This window comes from Strix uralensis, chromosome 17 (genome assembly GCF_047716275.1).
Source record: "Strix uralensis isolate ZFMK-TIS-50842 chromosome 17, bStrUra1, whole genome shotgun sequence".
NCBI lineage: Eukaryota > Metazoa > Chordata > Aves > Strigiformes > Strigidae > Strix > Strix uralensis.
In genome coordinates, this window is record NC_133988.1 from 15726623 (window position 1) to 15734541 (window position 7919).

Below are 7919 nucleotides of genomic sequence, written 5' to 3' on the forward strand. Positions count from 1 at the left end.
CGTATGAATAAGACTCGTGTTGATGTCTGCAGTAATGACTCAAGTGCAGTTGCAGTTTGACTTGTTTTCTCCTTCAATGTATTCTTTGTTTTGTTAAGCTCTGTTTGGCTTCCATTGTGCCCTTCCTTTTTTATTTGCCAAGCATCTTTGTAAAAAAACACATTAAAAGTAAATACAGAAGCGACCAAATTAAAATAGCTCCGGCAGGAACGACCACCAGTGAACCTGCAGGTTGGTTTCCAGTGGCAGCCGGCACAGACACTGCTCCTCACCTTTCTGTTGTGAGCACACGTCTACAGCAGACTACCCAAATTTCCAGCGTGATGGGATTATACTGCCAGTACAGCACATCGTCCCTTTTACTTCTACCTGCATGCGCTCTTCTTTGATAGCCCACAGTTCCCAACATTCTGTTTATTACGTTATGGCTTGGCTCTATCCATTTCTCACTTTTTTGCTCTTCCCTACCATCGCAGATGAGGTTGTGACAAAGGACAGCCAACAGTGGATGCAGTGATTCAGGATTCAAAGTTACTGTGGTCAAGAAAGAAAAGCAACAATTTCTAATGGAGAATCACATTCTGTTTTGCTCTTTCTGTCCACGTTCCAGGTCAGAGCTGCTCTTTTTCAAGACTACTATTTTCATTCAGATTTGTGACTACATGTGCAGGCTGTATTTGCATACGAAGATGAATGAGTCTGATAATATCATCACTTACCAGGAAGTGCTACGTGATGTAACATTTCCTTGATCTAACCTGCTGTTAGGTGGTATGCTCTCTTCCTGGAGCTACCCAGGGTGATCCTCAACAGCATTCGACAAGATGAAACATGCATGCCTACAGAGGGACAACCACCACAGGCACTCGGCGTTTATTTTAAACGAAATCAGCTGCTAGAGAAGCTCACCGAACTGAGCATTTCTACACGTGTTTTCTCCTCCCTGAAGACTTCTGCTATTTAGTCCCATTATCCCTAACCCTCTTCTTGGAGACTAAAGCTTTGTGACCAGTGCTGTGGGCGTGGGGATCTCCAAACACTTGGAAAGACATTAGGAAAACAAATCAGGTACTCTAACACACCAGCAGCACTTCCCAGAGGGATACAATATTAGCTCGTCAGCAAAACTGCCATCAGTTTTAACTGATTAACACACTACTGGCCGAACCAGAAAGAAGTACGCACACGACAATGAGCAAAACCAAAGCCCAGGCTCCAAACCAACCAGGCAGGACAACTGCTGCCTACCTCTGCCTTTTCACCTCACCCTGGGCTCTGTGTCCCTTTGCATTGCCTGCAGCCCGTCAAATTCACAGCTCAGTTCCAAGCAGAGACCAGCTCCCATCAGATACAGATTTTGATCCGCTTTTGCACTTTAATAGCCATGTCTTCCCAATTTAACCCAGCCCACCAGCATCCCTCTGCAGCTCAGTTCAGACAGGACGGATGACGGACGTGCCTGCTGAGCCATGTGTGCCAGCGGCTTCTCCTGCAACCAACAGGAGGTGAAGGGAAATGCTAATGTCCATGGAGCTCAGGAAGGAGGTACAGAAGTGCCAGAGCTCATTTTACGTATAACCAATATTTTAGTGAACATTGCTCTCAGTTTCCATTGGCCTCAGACACTAAACAAGGGCATTTCCTTCCTTGGGAGGCAAAGCTCCAGGAGCTGTACGGTGATGCTCTTGCTCCGTAGCAATTGTTTTGGGACAGAGCTGCAAATGGAGAGACACCAACAAACAAACTGCCACACAATCATCAACCAAGCACTTTACACTTTTAGATTTCACATTTTTATAAAAGGGAGGGGGGAACCCAGCCTGGCTCCTGCTAAGAAGCAGCACACAAAGCAATCGTTATGCCAAGATTTAGCTCTTAAATCCCTCAAGATCTGGTGCTCACAGAGCATAAACAACCTTTGCCTCACAGCCTCGTCGAGCTGTACCTCCACGTTTCCCAGGCGCAGCTACACAGACCCGCCAATACCCATCCTCTCCCCGTCCCTTTGCTGAGACAGGCATGCCAACAAGAAAGCCAGTTGCCATGGCATTTTTTCCCCCTACAGACAGATGTCCATTAAAAACCAAGTCAGCCTCAGGTTTGCTTCACAGAGCAGCTTTCTGTTATTATTACCAGCCCGCAAGGAATTTCCACTGTGCCCCTTCACCTCAGATGTTTCGATGCACTTCAGTATTAATCCCTGGGGATTAGAAGGAAACTACTACAGAACAGGCACAGGTACATTCAAAGGACAAATTTAGGATTATGATCTTGTTTTATGTTTTTGGCAGATGACTACCACATGACTGCATTTGGAAAGGGTTGAATTTGTTACCTCTGGCACTCTTTCCCTTGTTCACTAAGACTCCGTGCTAAAATCATCAGGCAAATTGGAAGTGAGATGCGGAGCTTTTCCCCTCCTCTGACACGTTACTCCCAGGGCTTAGATTCAGAATTTTGGCTTTAGGAGAAACCTGCCTGCCCCAGCCAGGAGCATCATCTGAGGCTCCATCCGTGGAGAAAGGACTCCCACCCCTTCGCACGGGAACCCCAGGCAGCCTCTGTGAGCAGAGCCAAAAGCTTCCAGCAAACACACGTGTGTCAAGGAGTGATGTCTTCTTCCTCGGTTACAAAACCACGTTTTTGTTTAAGATTGGAAAAACAGCCTAATGGATTCCATACTCCCAATACTTCCAATCCTGCCTGTGGTGGGGGCCAAGGGCTCGTCGGAGGTGTCCTCAGGAAAAGCAGGGGAGCTTCCTACTACAGTGCTGGCAGCGCATCACCAGCATCTCTGCAGGGTTGAGCTTCAGAGGGAACAGTCGGGCATTTTTATGTGGACTGTAACAGCACTAAATGCATGAGAAATCGATGTTGAAACTTTATTATACAGTGGAGTTAGTTTTGCGTGCTAAAACACCCCAGTGCTAAGACAACTGTTAAAGAAATCCTCTTAGTGATGTCCAGGGAGGGATCTCCCCTCTCACATCTGGGTCTAAACCTGGCAGGACTTCTAAAGTCTTCTCCGTTTAGGCTGTGGCACTTGGGAGACACAGGCCTTCCTTCTGCATGGGAGCTGACATTTTGGAGACATTCTTGCAGCTCGCAGCCCTACATCCGGGCTGGCTCACAGAGCGTTTTCCACAGGAGCCTGGGTCTTCATGGGAGCCAAGCGCCACTACTTCAGCTGTAGGAACGACAGCTCCTCGGCGCGCTGTAAAACAGCCGGCTCTGAGCACATACCCAGATGTGGGGTCCTGAGGGAGCGCTGCCTTCCAGGCTCAGAGTCACTTCCCAAGACGAAGCATTTGGATTTCTCCTCTCAGTTACAACTAGCGCAGCTGCAAATATGATCAAAAATATCTAATCCTCTTAACTGCTTCTGCAGTGTGACTCCGATCGCTGCAGAGGAAGATGCTGTGATTTCAGTGTGCTGCCTGCATTCCCACCCAGCTACCTATAAACCTTGGCTTTTACACCATTGTTCGTTTCTCCCCGTTGATTTCTTGGAAGCAGAAGTAGGTGTTTGGCTCCTTGTGATGAAGCTGCAGGGGTACGTCAGCGACGGGTGAAGGCCAGGAGCTCCCAGGTCCCAGGGCTGTGCTCAGCTCTTGGTGCTCCTTCACTGAGCAGGCAGGATCCAGTTGGGATTTCATCTTCGCTCCAGTGAAGCCAGAGTACATTTGAAAGCTGCCAAGGAGAATTGCTTGAAAAAAGTCCTCTTTGCTCCTCATACAACCATTGCACTTGCAGAGGGGAAACTCTCAGCACGGCTGCGCTCGACAAGACCGGCCGGCTTCCCCCTCCATCGGCACAGGGCCGCGGGCTGCAGCAGCACCTCTGTCTCCCGTGGACGACTCCAGCTCACCCACCTTGCTCGGCTGCATCTCCAACTCAGCTCCTCCAGCCCTCCCAGAAGGTTTTCCAACTGGGACTCCACACAGACCATGGCTTCAAGCCAACACCACTAGGAATTTCTCCAGCCTACATTAATTCTGCTTGGACTAAGATTACCAGTAGCGTAGAGGAATTGTTCTAGGAGATCTAGTCACTTTTTATACACCAAATGGATTTACTGTGGTTTTATTTTAGGTTTACAGAGCTCAGACCACAAAGCTGCCTTGGGAGCTTGCTCACACCTGTAGTGGGGGTCTTCCACCACCCCAGAGAGGAGCCCACCAAGGCGGGTTTCCTTCACATGCTTAAACCCCTCAGCTCTGTATAGCAAGTGGATGCAGTTCTTCACCTAAGAGCATCACACATCAATAGAGACTAATAAATAGTCAATCACATATAAATGGAGATGTGAGGGAAGAGGGAGACTGGGAGACAGAGGCATGCAAGCAGGCATCAAGAACATCATCTCTGTGTCCAGAAAACCAAGGTATGTCCTACACTGACACTGTCCCCCAAGGCTGCTGCCACCACACAGGGACACTGATAATAGGCAAGAAAACCAGTGAAGTTGTGGTCTAACTCCAGGAGAAGCTCTTCTTAAGTGCATGAGGGCAGCCTGACTGCTTGGGCTGGGGCAGCCAGGTGGGTTTTGTGACTTTTTTTGCAACCTCTACCAGCATGAGGTGGAGCGCCCATGGGTCGCTGCCCAGCGCAGGCTCCTGCACACCCCCAAGCACAAACACGGGGGTTTCACAGCTCAGCTGAAGGACTTTTGAGAGCACAAGCCCTTCAGCAGCTTGCAGAAGAGAAGTGTTGCCACTGAAGTGGCACCTTCAGATAACGAGGAGCATGCAAGGCCCAGCACCAGAAACCAGCACAGCCCCTGGGATCTCGAGTTGGAAATAAGGCACACGCTTAGCACAGCACAAGCTCGTCCTCACCCCCGCCCCATCCTCGAGCCCACAGACCCAGATAACCCCTACAACCACCAAACCAGCGCATTACTAAACCTGCACAAAAGACCAAAATCTGCTCAGAGTACAGCCCCCACCAGCGAGCAGCAAAGCTTTCCACGGCTCCCCAGCCTTGACGCAGCTCAGGAAATCCTCCACAAAGAGCCCCCACCTACCCCAGAGCCAGCGCCAGCTCCAGCAAGGCAGCAACCCCTCCAGGTGCAGCAGCTTTGTGGGAGCTGTTGGCCCTGAAGAAGGTTCAACAGCGACCAATTTCCTGGTAAGGAAGCAAACATTGTTCTCTCTGAGGTGTTTGATGTTTTTAACCAGCTTGGGATGGAAGGAGTTTGACTCTCCAGCTCCCTGGGAGAAGGTGGAAGGAAACCATGTGAGTGTCTTGAGGTTTGTTGTCTAACTCAATTAACCAATTACTTCCAGGTCAAGAAGGGGCAAAGCTATAAATGCTGCTTGCCACTATAAATAATGTTTGCTCAAGGGTGGTGCAGGAGCAGGAAGCGTTAGGTGGGGGGTTTTAACTTGGGCTTGAAATGAAAGCAAATATCATGAATTGCTTCCTGCTTCGAGCAAACCTGCTGCTGTTTTGCTGTTGCCCCTCGGAGGCTGAAGTGAACCAGTGCACAGCACTGGCTCTTGCCTTGGGAAACTGCAGGAATTCAGGCTGGGGAATGAATACACAAATATCCCTTTGGTGCTGCAAAACTCCCCTCCAAACACTGCTGACTGTCCTGGTGTAGGACCTGCTGTGGACCAGCTGGATGTGTCTGCCTTTAAAATACAATTATTAGACCAAAATGCTGCTTTTATGTAAAAAGACGGGGGGGGGGGGGGCGGGGAGGGGGGGATGGTGGAAGCCTAGGAGAAGTTGATGCGAATTTCTCAGAGCTCAAACAAGAACAGACAAGTCAGTTGGTGCAGATCAAAGCAGGAATTTTCCATGGAGCCTTAGGGAATGGGGCTCCGGTGAAAAGGTAAACGGAGCAGAGAGCGGGTGGTGGGAAGGCAGCGTGGCCCTGTGAAGGGGCCTGGGCTGGCCGTGGTGCGGGCACGGGGAGCACAGAGTGGCCGTGGGGTGCTCCGGCTGCTCGGGCAGGTGGACGTGGACATTTTCCTGCAGGGTGACTCTGTGTCCGCTCTGCTCGTGGCACTGTGCGAGGTTTTTTTAGGGCACAAACCAGAGAGATCACCTCACCCAGGACCTCGGCTCCCAAAAGAGCAGAACCAGCATTGTGGAGGGCATTAATTGGTGTTAAGGGACAGGTTCTTCCCAAGGGGTAAATTAGCCCACCAAAAAAATTAATGAGTCCCTGGAAGTGTGTGAAACAGAGCGATACCAGCCAGATGTCTCACCCCAAACTGCAGCACCCACGGCGAGGGCTCTGGAGGCCACTGCTGGGCCAGCCCCAAAAGGGCTCACGGGAACCCCTCAGCAGAGAGACCGGGGGCTGCTGGAGCTGGGGAGGCCGCAGGTCTCAGGTGCTGCGTTCCCCTCCCACCCCAGCAGACCCTGCTGAGAGCTTGGGCACGTACCCTGCAGGGGCTGGAGGTGCTGGGGGGGGGTGGGAAGCCCCCCCTGTGCCATCCAGCCCCACGGAGCCGCGCTGCTTTTGCCTCCTGCCAATCTGGATTTTGCCATTTGCTTATGGGGAACATCCCTGGTGCGAAGCAGCAACGGCCAAGCCCCAGCTCACGCCGAGCTGCCCTGCCTTCCCCTTCCAAGCAGGGGGGCACAACCCTTCCTGTCCCGAGAAGCCGTGCCGACCCCTCACCCCATGATACCACCTCTCCCCGCCGCTCGCTCAGGAACAGCTGCCAGGGTGAATCATTTCAGCATCCTTAAAGGGCGGAGGACTCTGCCAAGCTTCGTGCGACTTCTGGCTGTCACTCCGCTCCATCTGTGTTTCTCCCCAGCCCTTTTAAGTCCCACCGCCTTTCCTGGGGCGCCCGCTGACCCCCTCTCTGGAGCAGGTGGGTGCTCTCGCCACAGGGGTGCAGAGCTGACAGCGGAGGCTCTTGGGCGGCCTTGGGCGTTTTTGCCATTTTACGTAGAATCACAAGTTGTTTTGCTGTCGTGTTCCCTCTCTGCTAGCCTGTGAATCGGGGACCTTCTGCAGAGAGGGAACAGCAGGATCCAGGGATGTTCACAGAACGTGCTGGCCATCGGCGGCCCTTTAGGAGAGAGCAGGTCCCCCCTTTTTTGCTCCTGCTAGAACATCTCCTCTCCACTTCTGCCACGTAGCAAGCACCAGGGCAGACTTTGTCCTAGAGCTGCCTTTGATACCACTCCAGCCACCCAACACAGCACCAGCAGAGACACTAAACCCCTTTTGCTGTTCATCATGTTTCTTTCATGATCAAAAAAATAAAAAAAAAAAAAATCAGTCTATTTAAAGGTTTTTAATCATAGCAGGAGCTTGGCCAATCTCAGCTGTCCAGAGCTTGGGGGAAGTTTTATGCTGCTGCAACCTTCTGCTGTGGTGATACTGAGTCATCAGCCACAAAACTGACCTGTTGTTCAAGTTGCAGATGTCAGAACTTGACCGCAGGCTGGAGAGATCCATGCGCCAATGCTTTTTTCCAGGCACTGGGGTGTCCGGATGACGGGTAAGGAAGAGTCACGGGCCGACCTTCGCGGGGACTTTTCCCTTCACCACGAGCCACATGTGGGCTCGAGCCACACCAGCGGTCAGAGAGCGCGTGGTCCCAGCGCCAGGGAAGCATCCGCACCCTCGTCACCTGGGGTGAGTTTAGGAGAAGCTGGAGGGGACTGGAGGACTGAGGGGGATTTGGTTTAGTGCAAAAGTATTAAACAGGCATTACTGCTTCTGCATGAGCTGCCCACTTGGAATGAGGCAGAGATCATTACCCTGCCTTATCTGCTCTTTTCAGCTCAGCCAAACTTCCCCCCAACCCAAATATGACAAAAAGCTCGTTTGGACAGCTTTGTCTTCGAGTTAAAAAGTAGAAGACTTCAAAAAGAACAAGTCACATGTTTTGTTTTTCTCCCTGCAGTCTCCTCCCTCCGCTTCCAGTTGAATACACAAACAGAAA